Below are 19,935 nucleotides of genomic sequence, written 5' to 3'. Positions count from 1 at the left end.
GCAAACCGGGCTACAGAATGCCGGAGAGGGCACTCGGGGGCAACCATGTCAAGAGCCTGACACGCCTCACTGTTCCACAGCGTGACAAGGGCTTCAACAAGGTCACCTGCTCTATCTACTGCAAACTCCCCCAGGGCATTCAGGAATCCTGTGGATTCTATTAGTCTCCGGGGCAGACCATCTTAATCTGTCCATCACCCCTGTGGGGAAAGATCAGAGCCCTAAGTCTTAACTCCACCAGGAAGTGGTCTGACCATGAGAATGGGATGACATCCACCACCCCCATCTCCAGACCACCCCTTCCTCCATCTGGAGCAAAAATCATGTCGAAGGTGTGCCCTGCCCTATGTGTTGGGCCGGTGACAACTTGAGACAGCCCCATGGTCATCATGGAGATCATGAAGTCCCGAGTCAGAATACTAGAGGCAGCCTCAGCATGGACATTGAAATCACCCACGACCATTGTTCTGGGCTCCTCCAACACCACAGTCAAGATGGCCTCCGCCAACTCAGCCAAAGAAGCTGCCAGGCAGCAGTGTAGACGGTACACCAGCAGGAACCCTAGTTTATTGTCTCCTTGGCCCAACACCAAGTGCAGGCCCTCACAGCCAGCTCCAAGACAGAGTGGTTTCCTGGTAACAGAGATGGAAGTTCTGTAGACCACAGCAACTCCTCCCCCCACTGTCCCTGCAGCCTGTGCTGGTGTTGCACCTAGTATCCAGGTGGGCAAAGTTGGGTCAGATCAACTCCTCCCAGCTCACCCACCCAGGTCTCAGTAATGCACACATTGGCACCTTCACCCACAATCAAATCAAGGACGAGTGTGATCTTATTGTTTACCGATCTGGCATTAAACAACAACACACACAGGCCAGTGGGCACAGCAGATGAGCAACAAGGAACCCATCCATGAGAGGAGTGGCAGCAAGAAACAAGGTATAGATAGCCTTGCCCTCATCGTCTATGGTAATTCACTACCTCCCCATGGCTATACTTCCCTCTACCAGTGATCACCGACATAGGGGTGGCATCATTTATTACTGTGGACTCAGCATTTTTTTTCTCTCTTTCATCGTTTTTGGAATCTGGAAATATGTTGCATGCTGTAAGTAATCCTTTTACCACAGTCCCCCTGCCCTTTTAAATCTTTGTTTTTTTAAAAAAAGATATTGGTATTGATTTTGGACCATAGTTGGAAAAATCATAGAATTAGAGTATTGTTGCAGCTGCCTGGATTGTGGAATTGAATGCTTGTGATTGTGATTATTATTATTGGTATTATTATTATAGCAGGTTTATACTTACTAGAGATTACATTGCAAATCCCTCATGCTTCCTTTGGTTTGATTTTTTCATGCATGTGCTGTAAGTGAAACATTCATTCAGATATATGAAGCAATCTTTTTAGTAAGTAAAGTATGTGTGTACCCACTGTTTATCATACAGCAATTTAAAAGAAAAACAAACGAATAAAAATGCAAGGCTATTTTTTCTTTGACTAGTGTGTACTCCCCCTCTCTAACACAGTTTGATTTTGTTTGTCTTTACATTTCCGTTTCACTAGAAATGTACTAGATAGCTGTTCACAAATAGGCCTAATAAACATCACTATATTTGACGTACTTAGAACTTTGTGAAGCAGCAGATGGTTATAAGAAAGCAAGCATCCTATCGAACTAAAGCACGTAGGAGTCTTTGAACAGTGTACTATCACTGAGGGACATCATGAGGATGAAATCCATTCAGCAATTTCCCCCCTGAAATATCAAAAGTAAAATTTACATCATTTAGTATATCTGAATGAATATTTCACTTAAACCTACAGAATTTCTATCTTGTTTATAGTCAGTGCATTGGAATTACTGAATTGTATTAGCTTATAGATTAGTTTTACAGATACAATTTATCTTCATCTATAAGCATTTAATTCAATCATTCCAATGCAGTGATTATAAACAAGACAATAAATTGTATATACAACAGAGTGTTTAAACGGGGCATATCTGACAAAGTGGTTGTAAAAGACCAAACATAATCATACTGCAGACAAGGAAAGCCACCAGGTCTGATGTGGTGCAATGTATGAAAGATCTTAGATCTTGCAGCACATGAACAAATACTTTATATAAAAAGAGGGATAGAAGATAAATTTCAAAATATCTGGCTGAGTTGTTTTATAACACTATGCACACTGAGTAGAAGATGCATTCCCAATAGGAAGACCTGAAGGCAGCTGGAGAGGCTGCCCTTGAAGTGCCTCAGAGAGGTGAAAGATCTTTACGCTGCTCTCAGGTGCTCCAGAGGCAGTCTCCCTGGATGCCCACACATTCTCCCAGTGTGAAACGCTTTAACTAATACAAACAAACCTTGGTACCACTACCAGTCACTAAAAGGTAGCCTCTCTGGCTCCCCACAGGATCTTCCATTAAGAAATGAATTCCAGGACACATGCAGTCAGCAAGGCTCTGGAAGTGCATGAGGCTGTAGGTTCCTTTTTTTAATTAAAGAAAGCCCACACGCACACACCCTCAATCAACTTGGAATATAAATAAAAGGTACATGCACAAGCACCACTGCTAGTTTCTCAGAATTTTCATCCCTTTGCCGCAATTTTTGAAGGCAATTTCTCCCCCACACCCAGTGAGTGGCTAAAATATCAGCACAGCTCTAACTTCAGCATCATGCCTTCATTTTATTTGGCATCTATAGCTCACAAAGCGAGAATCAGTGTGATGTAGTGGTTAGAGTGTTAGACTACGACCTGGGAGACCAGGGTTCAAATCCCCACACAGCCATGAAGCTCACTGGGTGACCTTGGGCCAGTCACTGCCTCTCAGCCTCAGAGGAAGGAATGGTAAACCCCCTCTGAATACCACTTACCATGAAAACCCTATTCATTGGGTCGCCATAAGTCGGAATCGACTTGAAGACAGTAAATTTACATTTTTTACTCCACTCTCTCACATATGTAGGAGCACCTCTCACACACCTCATCCCAGCAGCATTTTCCCTCCTTTGACTATGTGTGCACACACAGTAGCACCAACACTCTCTTATCCAAGCCCTTCCAGATGTTCCTTTGTCATGACTGCAGGTTTATTTATTTATTTATTTAAAATATTTCTATCCCGCCCTTCTACCCAATAATAGGGCACTCAGGGCGGCTTACAAAAATAAAATCAAACATGTACATAATAAAATTGTAAACAGTAAAATCACAAAAAACATTAAAATAAATTTAAAATACATAAAATACAATATATACATATAGATATAGATATATACACACACAAATACACTAAAGGGACTACAAAGGTAAAATTTAATGCAGAAGGCATAAAATCAGTGTCAGGCTGTACCTTCAATCCCTCCCAAAGGCTCTCTGGAACAAGATCGTTTTCAGAAGTCTCCAGAAAACCAACAGGGAGGGCGCAGAGCGGACTTCTTGGGGTAGAGTATTCCAAAGCTTGAGGACCACAGCTGAAAAGGCTCTCTCCCGCGTGCCTGTCAGTCTAACATCTTTTACTCCAGGCACACAGAGGAGACCAGAGGCAGATGACCTTAAATCCTGGGCAGATACATATGGGCATAAGCGGTCCTTCAGGTTCATTGGTCCAAGGCCGTTTAGGGCTTTAAAGGTCAGAACCAGCACTTTGAATTGGGCCCGGAAACAAACTGGGTGCCAGTAGAGTCGATAAAGCACAGGAGTAATATGCTCCCTGCGCCGTGCTCTAGTTAACATTCTGGCTGCTGCATTTTGAACCAACTGCAATTTCTGAACTGTTTTCAAAGCCAGCCCCACATAGAGTGGATGACAGTAATCAAGCCTCGATGTCACCAATGCATGTGTCACTGTGGCCAAGTCAACTGCCTCCAGGAACATACGCAGCTGGTAGACCAGTTTGAGTTGGCCAAAAGCACTCCTGGCTACTGCAGCCACCTGATATTCAAGCAGCAGGGCAGGATCCAGGAGGACTCCCAAACTGCGGACCTGCTCCTTCAAGGGGAGTGAAACCCCATCCAGAACAGGTTGCAACCCTGTCCCTGATGCAGTTTTTCCCTTGACCAGCAGTACTTCTGTCTTGTCTGGATTAAGTTTCGGTTTGTTAGCCCACATCCAGCCCTTCACAGCCTCCAGGCACCGGTTTAGGATGAGCACTCCCTCCCTGCAATCAGGTGGTAGGGAGAGATAGATCTGAGTGTCATCACCATATTGATGACATTGTACTCCAAGCCTCCTGATGACCTCTCCCAGCGGTTTCATATAAACGTTAAAGAGCATGGGAGACAGAATGGAACCTTGCGGTACCCCATAGGCCAACAGCCATGGGGTCGAGCAGTAGTCTCCCAGCACCACTTTCTGGGTCCTATCTGTCAGGTAACCATAAAATAGTGCCTCCCAATCGCATCCCAGCTAGATGGCCCAGAAGGATACCATGGTTGATCATATCGAAGGCTGCCGAGAGGTCCAGCAGCACCAACAGGGATGCACTCCCCCTGTCTGATGCCCGGAATAGGTCATCAAGCAGGGCAACCAGGGCAGTCTTTGTCCCATGGTCAGGCCTGGAGCCTAAATTGTTTTGTTTGTTGTCTGTTCGATGTGGGTGTGTATGTAGTGCGCATGTAGTGATTGTGTGTCTGATGTACGATATATGTTAATACCTATCACTTGGTTGGGTGAAGAGAGGCGCTGACGTTGATGCCTGCCTGTACAGAGTGTGGGGATTGTGTTGGTGTATTTGATTTTTGAATGAGTGTTGGTGTGTATATGTGATTGTGTCTGATGTGAATGAGTGCATGTGTTTGTATATAAGTTTCATTAGGTGCCTGGGAAAGAGGTTTTATCAATTGGGGGGACTTGAGGGGGCCCCAATTAGTATAGTGACGGGCAGAGGGAGGTACGGCGTTGTGCGAAGGACGTGCCAGGTAAGGGGAACGCAGCCCAGACATGTACTGACTGTGCCTTGTTCCGGTCCTTCGCACATCCGCAGGGTTGTTGGTTGTCCTTTCAGCCTGCCCTCGGATCTCCAGTTGCTGCTTTTAAATGCCAGATCGGTATATAATAAAACCTCCCTCGTCCATGATCTGATTGTGGATGAGGCAGCCGATCTGGCATGTATTACCGAGACCTGGGTGGGTGAACAGGGAGGAGTTAGTCTTTCCCAGCTCTGCCCACCGGGGTACTTGGTTCAGCATCATGGTAGATCCGAGGGTCGGGGAGGTGGGGTCGCTGTGGTCTATAGGAGTTCCATCTCACTCATCAAGCACCATGTCCATGTAGTTACCGATTTGGAGTGTTTGCACCTTGTCTTGGGTCAGAGGGACAGACTGGGAATCCTGTTGGTGTACCGCCCACCTTGCTGCCCAACAGCCTCCCTAACTGAGCTGACGGAAGTGGTCTTGGAGGTATTGCTGAGATCCCCCAGACTATTGGTACTGGGGGATCTCAACATCCATGCCGAGGCTACTTTATCTGGGGCGGCTCAGGAATTCATGGCTTCCATGACAACCATGGGGCTGTCCCAATATGTTAGTGGCCCAACACATATGTCGGGGCACACTCTAGATCTTATTTTTGCTACTGGACATGAGGATGGTGATCTGGATGTAGGGAGTTTTACATCTCTCCCTTTGTCATGGACAGATCACCGCTTGCTGAAGTTTAGACTGTCAGTGGCTTTTCCCCTCTGCAAGGGTGGGGGACCTACTAAATTGGTCCGCCCCCGGAGACTAATGGATCCTGAAGGTTTTCAAAGGGCTCTGGGGGATTTTCCGGCTGATAAGACTGGCGCTCCTGTCAAAGCCCTGGTCGAACTGTGGAATGCGGAGATGACCCGGGCTGTTGACACAATTGCTCCTGCGTGCCCTCTCCTGTGTAGAGCTCATACAGCTCCATGGTATACTCCGGAGCTGAGAGCGATGAAACAAGATAGGAGGCGGCTTGAGCGGAAGTGGAGGCGAACTCCCGATGGATGCAATTATGAGCTGGTAAGTGCTTCCACTAAGCTGTACTCAAGAGCGGTGAGGGTGGCAAAAAACCAACATTTTGCTGCCACCATCAAGTCATCTCTTTGCCGCCCAGAGGAGCTCTTTAGAGTTGTCCAAGGGCTACTGCATTCTGGCCCTCAGGACATAGTAGAGTCATCGGTGACCCGCTGTGATGAGTTTGCTGGACACTTCCAGAATAAGATCTTATGCATCCGCCAGGACTTAGACTCCCAGTTTATAGCAGCTGATCCTAGTGAGGTGTCCGGAGCACAGTCTTGTCATGTTTTATTGGATGAGTTTCAGTTGGTTCAGCTCGAGGACGTGGACAAGGTGCTTGGACAGGTGCGTGCAACCACTTCGGTACTTGATCCGTGCCCCTCTTGGCTTATAAAAACTAGCAGAGATGGAACAGCTGGTTGGGCCAAGGAAGTGATAAATGCCTCTTTACGAGAGGGAGTGGTCCCTGGCCGTCTGAAAGAGGCGGTGGTGAGACCACTTCTGAAAAAACCTTCTTTGGACCCAGAAAATTTCAACAGCTACAGACCAGTAGCGAATGTTCCATTCCTGGGCAAGATCTTGGAACGAGTGGTTGCTGGCCAGCTCCAGGCGCTGTTGGATGAAACTGATTATCTAGACCCATTTCAATCCGGTTTTAGGCCCGGTTTTGGCACCGAGACAGCCTTGGTCGCCCTGACCTATGTCGGGAGAGGGACGGAGGGAGTGTAACTCTGTTGATTCTCCTTGATCTCTCAGCGGCTTTTGATACCATCGACCATGGTATCCTTCTGGAGAGGCTCGCGGAGTTGGGAGTTGGTGGTACTGCTTGGCAGTGGTTCCGCTCCTACTTGGCGGGTCGTCTCCAGAAGGTAGTGCTTGGGGAACACCGCTCGACACCGTGGGTTCTCCAATGTGGAGTCCCACAGGGGTCAGTTCTGTCTCCCATGCTTTTCAACATCTACATGAAGCCGTTGGGTGCGGTCATCAGGAGTTTTGGAGTGCATTGTCATCAGTACGCTGATGACACGCAACTCTACTTCTTTTCATCTTCTTCAGGTGAGGCTGTCAATGTGCTGAACCGTTGCCTAGCCGCGATAATGGACTGGATGAGAGCTAACAAACTGAGGCTCAATCCAGACAAGACTGAGATGCTGTTGGTGCGTGGTTTCTCTGATCAGGTGGTGGATATACACCCTGTCCTGGACGGGGTTACACTCCCCCTAAAGGAGCGGGTTCGTAGTCTGGGAGTCTTTTTAGATCCTTCCCTGTCACTTGACGCTCAAGTAGCCTCGGTGGCACGGAATGCGTTCTACCAACTTTGGTTGGTAGCCCAACTACGTCCCTACCTGAGCAGAGAGGACCTCACATCAGTGGTACATGCTCTGGTAACCTCGCGATTGGATTACTGCAATGTGCTCTACGTAGGGCTGCCTCTGAAGACAGTCCGGAAGCTACAGCTTGTGCAAAACGCGGCGGCCAGACTGATAATGTGGACCAAGCGGTCCGAACACATAACACCTGTTCTGGCCCGCTTGCACTGGCTTCCAATATGCTTCCGGGCCAGATTCAAAGTGCTGGTTTTAACCTATAAAGCCTTATACGGTGCGGGACCACAATACCTGCTGGAACGCCTCTCCCGATATGAACCTGCCCGTACACTACATTCTACATCGAAGGCCCTCCTCCGAGTTCCGACTCATAGAGAAGCTCGGAGGGTGATAACTAGAACTAAGGCCTTCTCAGTGGTGGCCCCCGAACTCTGGAACAGTCTCCTTGATGAAGTGCGCTTGGCGCCGACTTTACTGTCTTTCCGGCGCCAAGTCAAAACCTTCCTCTTTTCTAAGGCATTTTAATCTAACTTAATTTAGTTTTAATATGTGTTGTAATTGCTTTTAGTTTTCTTATTCTTTTACATTGTTGTTGTATTTTACTATGGAATTTTTGTATATTTTTGCACTTTGTTGTACACCGCCCAGAGAGCTATGCTAGTCGGGCGGTATAAAAATCTAATAAATAAAATAAAAATAAATAAAATTGAAAAGGGTCTAGATAGTCCAATTATCCAGCAAAACTTGGAGCTGAGCAGCCACTACCCTCTCAATCACCTTGCCCAGAAAGGGGAGAATAGAGATTGGGCAGAAGTTGTTAGGATCCACAGGGTCTAACGAAGGCTTTTTTAACAAAGGTCTTATCACCGCCTCCTTCAGCAATGTTGGCATAGAACCTTCCCACAGGGAGGTGTTAATTAAATATGCCAACCAGTCAGCCACTCCCACTCTGGCAGATTTGATTAACCAGGATGGGCAAGGGTCAAGGGAACAAGTAGCGGCCCTCGATTCTCCCAGAATCCTGTCCACATCCTCAGGCTTTACAAGCTGAAAAGTATCCATTGAAAAATGACAAGAGGAAGCTTCGGGGACATCTGGCACAACTGTAGTTAATGAGGAGTCCAAGTCAGTCCGAATGCAAGCAATTTTATCTGCAAAGTGCCTTGCAAGCATGTCACAGCGAGCAACGGAGGGCTCAGAGTCTAATGTAGGGCCAGAGCCCAAAAGACCCCGGACCACCCGGAAAAGCATCGCCGGATGACACTGAGCAGACGCAATGGTGGCAGAGAAGTGCCCTTTCTTTGCTGCCATCAATGCCACATGATAGGTTTGAAAATGGGCTCTAGCCTGTGTTCGATCGGAAGTGGACAGAGTTTTTCTCCGTTGTTGCTCTAGCCGTCATCCCTGCCATTTCATCAGGCCCAAGGTTTGAGTAAACCAAGGTGTATTATGGGCCTTTCCTGGTGGGAGAGGGCACTTTGGAGCAATAGTGTCCACCACCCAGGTCACCTCCGTATTCCAGAGATTGACCAGGGCTTCGGCAGTATCGCCAGCCATGCTGGGAATATCCCCCAGAGCATTCAGGAAGCCTTCTGGATCCATGAGACTCTGGGGGCGGACCATCTTAATCGGCCCTTCACCCCTGCGAAGGTAACCAGGGGCACAAAGTCTAAACCTTGTCAGGTGGTGATCTGTCCATGACGACAGAGTCACTAAGAACCCCGCCACCCTCAGATCACCGTCTTCCTGTCTCAGACAGAACACAAGATCAAGTGTGTATCCTGCCACATGCGTTGGTCCAGATGATATTAGAGACAGCCCCATGGTTGTCATGGCAGCCATGAAGTCCTGAGCTGGACCTGTGAGTTTAACCTCGGCATATATGTTGAAGTCACCCAGGACCATCAACCGGGGAAGCTGCAACACCAATGCCGAAACCAACTCCACCAGTTCAGGGAAGGAGACTGTTGGGCAGCAGGGTGGATGGTACACCAACAGAATCCCCACTCTGTATCCCTGACCCAACACCAGGCACACACACTCAAAGCTGGAGGTGTCAGGGACAGGGTACCTGACAGGGGAAATAGATTCCCTGCAGACAATTGCGACCCCACCTCCCTGTCCCCTGGATCTAGGCTGCTGGAGTGCCACAAAACCTGGTGGGCAGAGCTGGGAGAAATGTACTCTGTCTTGGTCATTTAGCCAGGTTTCGGTAATACAAGGAAGGTCAGCGCATTCATCCAGGATTAAGTCCTGAATTACAGTGGCTTTATTAGTCACTGACCTTGCATTCATCAGCAGGACAGTAAGATCCAATGAGTTCCCAGCATAGCTACCAGTGTCCTGAGGGTTGGAAGGGGGACCAGAAGGGATGCAAGCACGAAGATGTCTTATATCCCTTCCCCTGCAATGGCCAGTCTGCCTCCCACCGCTGTTACGTCCCCTGCCCAACATTACCTCAATGGTGGGGCCCCGACTACTCCTACCCCAGCACATGTTAAAAGAAACCTGACACGGGGGGGGGGAGGCAGGCTTGTCTAGCGGTGGCTCTTATAAAAGGGAGCTCTCTTCCCCACCCTCTGGCAATTGTCTTCTCCCTTGTTAGCCCCCACTAGCTTCGGCTGGCACCAAGGCCTTGCAGGGAGGAGCAGCTGACACTCGAGGAAGCCTGCAGACGGAGTTTTGCAGGAGGCCACAGCAGCCAGGTGTAGGTCCTCCTGGGATTCTCTCACCTTCCTCCCCAGCATTGGAGGACGGGGCCAGGGATTCAGAGAAACTATCAGAGCGAGAGAAGGATTTCCCCCCAGAATCAGCCAAACCCCGTTGTCCTGAAAGCTCCAGCACAGGAGGAGCCCCTTTTACCACCACCTCTTGAGGATGGGCTGTAGTTCAATGGCAGAGCATCTGCTTCGCATGCAGAAGGTCCCAGATTCAATCCTCAGCATTTCCAGGTAGGCCTGGGGGAGACTCCCTGCCTGAAACCCTGGAGAACTAGATGGGCCAATGGTCTGACTCAGAATAAGGCAGCTTCCGATGTTCTCCTGCCTGAGACAGTCACATTGCCATCCTCAGATTCGGAGGACTTGAGACCAGAAGCACCAGCAAAATTAGAATCAACAGCTATTGAAGCAGACTAAGCCCCTTTAACTGATAAATATATCATCTGGCTCAGTCTGGGTTTGCCTGTGGCTGAAGCAACTTTTGAACCTGGTTTGACTCTCCAGCCTGAGCTGCATATGGAGCAATCCACAGAATTCTACCCAGGTGATGACCTCCCTCACCAGCCACACCCCTTCTCCACAGGCCACACCCCTCACCAGCCCAGTTGGGCACTCTCCTTGAGTGCATTTGCCTGGCTAGAATGTGTCATTGAACTCTCATCATGCTTCTCACTTGCCTGGCTGAGAATACTGCCTGGAAGAGAACAGCCCTTTACGTCCAGTGAGGAACACGAAGAAAGGGTTAGGGCACCATTTGCAGGCCTCTAAAGTCTCCATACATAGCAGAACAAAACATATTTCCAATATGAAGCACCAATTCAGAGCTCAGTCCTGGTTTAAAGGCTACAGCAAGGTCCCCACCTCCACAGTTCTAGGTGGCACAATCTAAATTAATTTCACATCTGCAAAAGATTGATTCCTAATTCCAGACTTGCAACACTAATAGTAACCATAGAATTATCAGACTTTAACAATACAGCTATATCTCCCTTCGTAATGGGCAAAGTACATTCTCAGAACAATTTTTACATTGGACTACCCAAGCCCACTTGTCTCTAGTAGTTCTGAATACACAGTTTCCCTCCATTCTTGAATCCACCCTCCCCACCAGCTGTACACTTTGAGTTGTACATCTTTGACATACTCAGTGAATACACACTCAGCGGGCAAGGGAGGGTGTCCTCTTGCTAGCTCTGTAGACATAGAATATAATATCTCTCTCCCATAATCTGCCATTCTCTGCTACAAAGAGCCCCCCCCCAAAGTGCTTTCTTCTGCTATGACCCACTGATGCTGATGAAATAATCTCAGGCACGGTTGCTGCCACAAGAGGGTATTGTGTTCCCTAGAACCTATTGAAAGACAATAGCTATGTACTTATAAGCATCCAAGGGGGCTAAAGGCAAGGGTAAAAAAGGGTAGGGCAGGGTAATGTGTGCAGTAAAGTAGGGAGCACAAAATTGAGGCAGCCCCACTGTCCTTGTCAAGTGCTACAGAGTTCATATAGGAACACTTGGTGTCAGTTTTCTGGTCCCTTACATACTGTACTAGCAAAATAGTTCATAAGGATGGGAATTTGCTGGTCCTTCAAGTTATGAGGCAGAAACCTGAAGCGGAATCCTTCTGGCAAGAGTCAGATGATCAGGATGAACCAATAACCTCCTGCTGCCTTGTGCATAAACGATGGGCATGCTGGTGCTCTTCAGACTGAAGAACTGTTCACCTAGGGATACCATTCACCTATTCCATGCTGCCTGTGTTTATCTATATGCCAGTATTTCATTAGATATGCCAGTTTTTCCTACCAAATCATAATTGGTACATTTACCAGCACTCACTGCTTCATACTTGAAAGATACTACGAACACCAAAGATTCAAGCAGAACGAACAAATAACCTTTTCTGAAATAGCCAGCAAGTTCTACTAGTCTTTCAGTCTAATTACACATTCCCTTCCCCACCCCAAACTACAGTAATCCTTTAGTCAAAAGTAAACATTTCACTTCCGTTTGAAATTGCAAAGTATCAAAGCAAATAACAATCCACTGCAGCCGCATGCCATAAACTGCAATCTTTCTAGATTCTGTGTGCTTAATTTAGGCCTAATATTACACTTTAACACCTAACTATACCTATTTACAAGCAGTAAATGTTCCTTCTTGTATACTTGGGTGCCTAAAGAGTCTACAGAGGCCTAGTTATGCCTGAAATAGAAGTAAGAAGAATGGCTAACAAATCACTATGAAATTCATATATTTAGAGACCTTTTATCCATCTTATTATGTAAATAATGTGGTATGATGCCAGAACTATATCAGCATGGTAAAACGATCACATCAGACCATAAAGCAGGCCAGCAGTTGATATCAAAGACAAGAAAGCCCCTCACTTTAAGTTGCTCTTGCTTACCTGATATGTTAATTACATTTGCAAGCCAGAAATTAAAACTGAGGTTCAGCAAGTAGCGTCTGGGGACCAAGAACATTTCCTGTCACATACATGACCACATTTTACCACAAGTGAGTGCTACAGCACTGTTTCTTACTATGAAGAAGCAAGCAAAATTACTCAGTAAACCACACAGAACGCTCTTTTCTAGGAAGAAAGCATATAACACTGTCATTACAAAGAAACGTCTAAACATGGGACACTAGCATTTTGTTTTTTAAAAAAAGCTTTTCAAATCCATTTTTGTATTTCCACAGTCCTCAGTTAAGAATTATGCTCTTTGTATGACCTTCACACAACAATTAATTCCTGGAGACTGCAGATGACTTCAGAAATATTTTTCAACACTTACAAACTGCCTGTGCTTTATCCATTTCTTCCTCCTCCCAGCTGGAGATCTGCAATTAGGAAATCATTCCCTCCTCTGCATCCCTCTCTCAAGCAGGTCTACTTAGAAAGATGACATCATTGCTACAGACATGCACCTGATTCTCAGGGAACTGCCCCTCCTCCCAACAAGCAGGTCATTTTTTTAAAGTGACAGCCAGAGACCGCCCTTGCCAGTGTGTTCTCAGCACTGCAGAACATACTCCCATAATCATTCAATTTCTACATTTTTCCTGCTCTACTTCACTCAGCGAGGATGTAAATTGCTCCTTCAAAAACCACAACAAAGAAGTGTAATTTATAGCTTAAATGCAGGTCACAATTCCTCCATAACAAGCAATAAACCAAAGACAATATAGTTTATTCCCATAGTTCTGCCTCAAATGCATAAAGGAAGAAGAGAGGAATTTCTCTTTCATATTTTACACTATGATTTCCAAAACACTTTAGCTCCAAATATTTTACCTCTATCACTACAAAATTGCCCCTTTCTCTAACCCTATTATCATCATTGCAATATATCATATAAGTATGATCTATGGTAACAATTCTGCAAACAAATATTACAAACATAGCCAGGATTCTCTCTTCCTGTCTGCTATGGACTGATTGGCATTCAGTCTTTTGCTTTCCATAGTTGACAGTGGACAATCTGTAAGTTTGCCAGGTCTCCAGGCCCAACCTAAAGTCTCTGGGCCAACAGTTCAGATCTCTAGGCTATGGTCTCTCACCCGCCTGCCTGCCTGCCTACCTGCCTGTCTGAAGGGGGGGGGAGATAACTATGGAAGCGCTGCTGCTGATCTACCCCTTTCTAAAGCCCAGATTGCATGTATACAGCTGCATCGTCTTCTTTCTCTTCTCTGAACTGTGTTCTCACAACTAACCTGGACAGAGACGGTAGAGCAGCACAGTGGTGGCAATTGGCCTACAAGGGAACAGGTGGGTGCAGAGTTGTATGGGGCAGTGCCACACTTCATGTTGAACCAACTGTGTTGGGTAGTTAGTGCTCAAGGCTGTGCTGTGGCCAGTAAATACAATACAGACAAGCAACCTCAACCTACCTACCTGTTTAGTTGAATAGAAGAGCAGCTGGTGTAGCAGCAGTCAGGTGCTGGGTCAGGCTCAGGAGGTGAGACAAGATTCTCTCTGTGTGTTTTGAGTCGTCTCCATCAATTCACTTATTATTCTAAAGGCTGGGCTTACCTGTTTGAGTTATGAATATTTAGTCCCTGCACTGAAGGATGAATCTGAAGTAAGAAACAACAATCAAAGGCTGTGTTGTACAAAAGCATTCCACTAATATGCTTCAGGCATGGACATCATGCCTAAAGATGCTCTGTATTCTGTAACTTTCAAAGTTATGTTTCCACTCATAAAGCCCTATGCTCCCTATTTCCTGATAAATCGCTGTCCCTATTTTTTGTCTTTTGGGGATGCCTTGTTAAAAACTGTCAGTGAGAGTTACAAGAGTTGTTTCTAGGATTTAGCTCCCTTCCAAGCTCGCAAGAAGTTAAATTTTCAAGTGGGGTGGTGGATGCATCTTGTCTTTATTGTATATGCATGTAGATGTGTGCACAGAAACATTAAGGCACAATGCACTGCACGGCTTGCAATTGCAAATGCTGGGGAAACTTTTTTTGATTGGTGATAACCCACTGCAAGACAAAACCCATTATTTTTCAAGTATATTTTTAGCTAAAAAACAAAATCAAAACTCCATCAGAATTTATATCAATGTAGGACGAGGCAAAGTGCATGTATGGGAATTAGGTGCTATACACATTTGCCAATCTTTATATGTGAAATGTTGGAGGATATGAATTAGCAATTAAGACAAATGTAGTAGCAATTATATCATCATTTACATGACTGCCTTTGAATCCTGGACTCAAGAGCTTTGCAGCAGTGTAATTAGATTGAAGAACACTATTTTAAAACCCTTTTAAAAGTATTTGTCTCATTACGAAAAAGAAAATATTGCACTAATGGTTTAAAACAATTAAGAGGGAAATTGGTATTTTTTATCATCATCATCATCATCTCCTCTCCAGGTGTTCACATCTCTGACTGCCCCTTTACAAGATTATGTTTTTAAGTTCTGGCTGCCTTCTGATATCTCCACGCCCTGCTCTGCAAGTCAAAGGCTGTGGGATATTAGAGATCCTGAATCAACCCTTGTTGATTAAGCTATCTATAAATTGTGTCAAATGAATAAGCAAACAAACAAATCTCATGGAATTGCTCCTTATTGCCTAAGAATTTAAGTTACATTCATTCAAAGATGCTACTTACAGTACATAGGTGTTTAATACTTATCGATGCTCACTAACAACATCCATCAGAACTCTTACTTAACCAAGGACAGCACTTACTGGGCTGGTTCGCACAACACAGTAAACCACACTGTGGCCAAGACTACACAAATGCACAGGCTCCTGGAGAGGAGCTCACAGCTGCTTTGCTACTCTCCAGTCCTATTTTTTGCCATACTGTGCTGACCTAAGCCAAAGCTTGGCTTGGGATGTCATCCACACTGGAACTCATCGTTAAGTTTTCTCTTCCTCAACCACAAGCTACTGTATATCCAACCGACACTGAAAAGTTAGATGATACATGAATCAAAGTTGTATGTGATGAGAAGTTGTAAATTTACTTGCAGTCCACCACATCCCAAGAATCTGGGCAATTAGTATTTTAACTCAATTTTAAAAACAAACATAAAAGTTGCTTTGTAACATTCTGCTTATTTTAGTAGCAATATATAGATTTCAGTCTGCTCAATACCTGGATAGTAGAGTAAACTGCTTTCAAAAGGAAGAGTGGGCATGTGCAATAAATAAAAATAAAAATGGTAGCTATCGGATTTACTATTATTTTAGATTAACCTTGAAAATGGTTTAGAATTCAGCTGGTACAGAATGCCACAGCCCTTTCACTTCTGAGGACATGAAGAAAAGCATGGGGGGAAGTATTCTACTTCACTGATTGCTAAGATAAGATATAAACCTGCTTCCAGCTGCCTATTTTCTGGCCAATAAAAATAAAATGTGTTGCTATCCAGTTGCGCCTGTTGTACTTATGTGCAGCTAGCCCACATGAAAGTTCCCACTTCTCTAGTGTTTTAAGGGTCACATGTGAGTGTATGTAGAATGTAGGATATTGGAGATATATGTAACATTGCCGGCTAGCAAAACAAACTGACATTTCCACCACAGAATTTTCCCTTCCTATCCTCCCCCCTTGCAAGTCTTCACATTCACTAAGGTCCTCACCTTACAACATTACAACACTTAAGTTTTACTTCTTTTACAGTAGTCAGTCACAAGACTTCAGTGATCATGGGTAGAGGGAAATATAGCCATGGGGATGTGATGAACTACCATAGAAGACGAGGGCAAGGCTATCTGCACCTTCTTCCTCGCTGCCACTCCTCTCATGGATGGGTTCCGCGTTGCTCATCTGCTGTGCCCACTGGCCTGTGTGTGTTGTTGTTTAACGCCAGATCAGTACACAATAAGACCACTCTCATCCATGATTTGATTGTGGATGAAGGCGCTGATTTGGTGTGCATTACCTGGGTGGGTGAGCTTGGAGGAATTGATCTGACCCAACTTTGCCCACCTGGATACTCGGTGCAACACCAGCACAGGCAACAGGGACAGGGGAGGAGTTGCTGTGGTCTACAGAAGTTCCATCTCTGTCACCAGGAAACCACTCTGTCTTGGAGCTGGCTGTGAAGGCCTGCACCTGGTGTCGGGCCGAGGAGACAGTAAACTAGGGTTGCTGCTGATGTACCATCCACCCTGCTGCCCGGCAGCTTCTCTGACTGAGCTGGCGGAAGCCGTCTCAGCTGTGGGGTTGGAGGAGCCCAGAACAATAGTGCTGGGTGACTTCAATGTCCATGCTGAGGCTGCCTCTAGTGTTCTGGCTCGGGACTTCATGGCCTCCAAGACGACCATGGGGTTGTCTCAAGTTGTCACTGGTCCGACACATAGGGCAGGACACACCCTCGACTTGGTTTTTGGTCCAGATGGAGGAAGGGGTGGTCTGGAGATAGGGGGAGTGGATGTCACCCCATTGTCATAGTCAGATCACTTCCTGGTGAAGTTCAGACTTATGGCTCCGATCCTTCCCTGCAGGGGTGGTGAACAGATTAAGATGGTCTGCCCCCGGAGCCTAATGGAATCCACTGGATTCCTGAATGCCCTGGGGGAGTTCCCAGTAGATAGAGCAGGTCACCCTGTTGAAGCCCTTGTCACACTGTGGAACAGTGAGGCGCTTCGGGCTCTTGACACGGTTGCCCCCGAGCGCCCTCTCCGGCATTGTGGAGCCCGGTCTGCACCTTGGTACACCAGTGAGCTAAGGACAATGAAACCGGCTGGACGATGGCTAGAGCACAAGTGGCGAAAGACGTGCTGTGAGGCTGATCGGACACAAGTAAAACATCATAACCGTGCCTACTGTCTGGCGGTGAGGGCGGCGAAGAAGGCCCACTTCTCTGGCTCAATTGCATCCTCAAGTAGCCGTCCGGTGGAGCTTTTCCGTATTGTCAGGAGCACTTTGAGGGTAAAGTTGCTCGCCTCTGCAGCAGTCTTGATGCCCCCTCTACATCTACTGTAGGTGTCCAGTGCAAACTCTGCTGCAACCTCTTGGGAACTGTTTCAATTGATGTGGCCTGATGATGTGGACAAGGTGCTTGCGATGATGCGGCCAGCACCATGTCCTCTCGACCCTTGCCCTTCTTGGCTTATTAAAGCTTGCCGGGGGGGGGTGACCGAGTGGATCCAGAGTGTGGTCAATGCATCATTGCGGGAGGGAATGGTTCCGGGTGCCTTGAAGGAGGCGGTGATCCGACCACTCCTGAAAAAGCCCACCCTGGACGCATTGGTTTGTGACAACTACTGACCGGTTGCAAATAACCCCTTTTTAGGGAAAGGGTTGTGGTGCAGCAACTGCAAGTACTCTTGGATGAAACAGATTATCTTGACCCATCCCAGTCTGGGTTCAGGCCTGGTTGTAGAACTGAATCGGCCGTGGCCGCCCTGATGGATGACCTTTATCGGGAGAAGGACAGAGGGAGTGCGACCCTGTTATTCTTACTTGATCTCTCAGCAGCTTTTGATACCATTCACCATGGTATCCTTCTGGGCCTACTTGGTGAGATGGGTATTGGAGGCACTGTTTTACAGTGGTTCCGATCCTATCTCCAGGGTCGCTCTCAGAGAATAGCATTGGGTGACTGTCTTTTGGCCCCCTGACAGTTGTGCTGTGGGGTGCCGCAGGGTACCATCTTGTCCCGCATGCTGTTTAACAACTATATGAAGCCCTTGGGAGCAGTCATCAGGAGATTTGGGGTGAGGTGTCAGCAGTATGCTGACGACACCCAGCTCTATTTCTCCGTAACATCTGAATCAGGAGAGGCCGTGCAAGCCGTGGATCGGTGCTTGCTCAGTGGTGGGCTGGATGAGGGCCAATACACTGAGTCTGAATCCTAGCAAGATGGAGGCGCTGTGGGTTGGTAGTTCCCGAGTTCGGATAATTGGTCTGTTGTCTGCTTTGGATGGGGTTGTACTCCCTCTGAAAAGGCAGGTCCGTAGTCTGGGGGTGCTCCCGGATCAATCTTTGTCGCTGGAGGCCCAGGTGACCTCTGTGGCTAGGAGTGCCTTTTGCCAGCTTCGGCTGATAAGACATCTGTGGCCGTTTCTGGACCAGGATAGCCTGACCACTGTTGTCCACACACTGGTAACCTCCAGGCTGGATAACTATAATGCGCTCTATGTGGGGCTGCCCATGAGGTTGGTCCGGAAGCTGCAGCTACTGCAAAATGCAGTGGCAAGATTGCTCACTGGGGCAGGGTATCGCCAACATGTCACCCCGCTGCTGAAAGAACTGCACTGGCTGCCCATTTGCTACCGGGCCAAGTTCAAGGTTCTAGTTTTGGTGTACAAAGCCCTATTCTGCTTGGGACCAGGATACCTGAAAGACCATCTTACCCCTTATATACCCAGCCGATCACTGCGCTCTGCAGGTGGGGGGCTCTTGCAGATACCATCTTATCAGGAGGTTCATTCTGTACAATATAGGAAACGGTGTGACGGTACGTACCCTGCGGAATTTCCTCCCCTTAAATAATAGGCAGGCGCCATCTCTGCTATCTTTTCGGTGCCTTTTGAAGACTTTCCTCTTCCAACAAGCCTTTTAAGTTGAGACCTATCCCAATCTATGTATGTGTTAGAATTGCTTTTACTATGTCTTTTAATATCTTTAACCCTTTTTTTTCTTTAAATATGTTTTTAAACTTTGTTTTTCATGTTTTTAACATTGTTTTGTTTTAATGTATTTTAAGATCTTTTTATGATGTTTTAAAGTGTTTTTAGTGTTTATGTTTGCCGCCCTGGGCTCCTGCTGGAAGGAAGGGCGGGGTATAAATAAAATAATTAAGTAATTAATTAATTAATTAATTAAAGACTTAACTCCATAAATATGAACTACTGAGATCTGCAGAGCTCTCTGACTCATACTCAATAAGAAAATAAAAGCAGGCAGACAGGCAGTATTTTCAAGATTTTCATCAAAATGCATCACTTGAATTTAGGTCACAATTATTTCACTTTAATTTATAGCCACTAAAATTTAATTTACAGCCAATTTAGGGTTCTGTCTGAAGAGACATGACATATGATTCAAACATAAAACTTCTTAGAAGTTAGTTGTGAGTTTTACAACACCCTTCTGCAGACTGAAGAAAATATTTGGCCTATTTAACAAGTCCCCCTCTAAGATGCACACCTTAACGTGGTGAGGGGGTTTGAGAGTGTTGAAGAAGCTAAGAGCAATGCCGTCAGGAGTCTAGACTAAGAGGCTAGACTCCTAGCAGGGGCACCCAAGGCGGAATGGTCAAAGCTGAAACACCAGACTAAGATGCATCCAAACTCAGAGGAAGGCAATGGTAAACCACCTCTGAATATCTCTTACCATGAAAACCCTATGAACAGAGTATCCAAAAGGCAACATGCTGGAAGATGAGATCCCCAGGTCAGAAGGCACTCACTGAGCTACTAGGGAAG

The 19,935-nt window shown here is 46.4% G+C and overlaps 1 protein-coding gene across 6 annotated transcripts in view; it reads right to left on the bottom strand.

Moving 5' to 3' along the window:
* The window catches only part of USP54 (ubiquitin specific peptidase 54), a 172,730-nt gene that overhangs the window by 111,511 nt on the left and 41,284 nt on the right, over positions 1–19,935 (bottom strand). For 2 of the 6 annotated variants that reach the window (XM_061634612.1, XM_061634617.1), the window contains exon 1: positions 12,834–12,939. The exons of 2 other annotated variants lie outside the window; for them this stretch is intronic. The gene's annotated coding sequence lies outside the window, so the exon portion shown is untranslated. Of the gene's footprint in view, positions 1–12,442; positions 12,772–12,833; positions 12,942–19,935 lie in introns of those variants that run through there. 2 more of the 6 variants (XM_061634614.1, XM_061634616.1) reach the window with 2 other exon arrangements.

Source organism: Rhineura floridana, chromosome 7 (genome assembly GCF_030035675.1).
Source record: "Rhineura floridana isolate rRhiFlo1 chromosome 7, rRhiFlo1.hap2, whole genome shotgun sequence".
NCBI classification, from domain to species: domain Eukaryota; kingdom Metazoa; phylum Chordata; class Lepidosauria; order Squamata; family Rhineuridae; genus Rhineura; species Rhineura floridana.
Note: the sequence above shows the minus strand (reverse complement) of the source record. Positions and strands in the feature narration are given on the sequence as shown.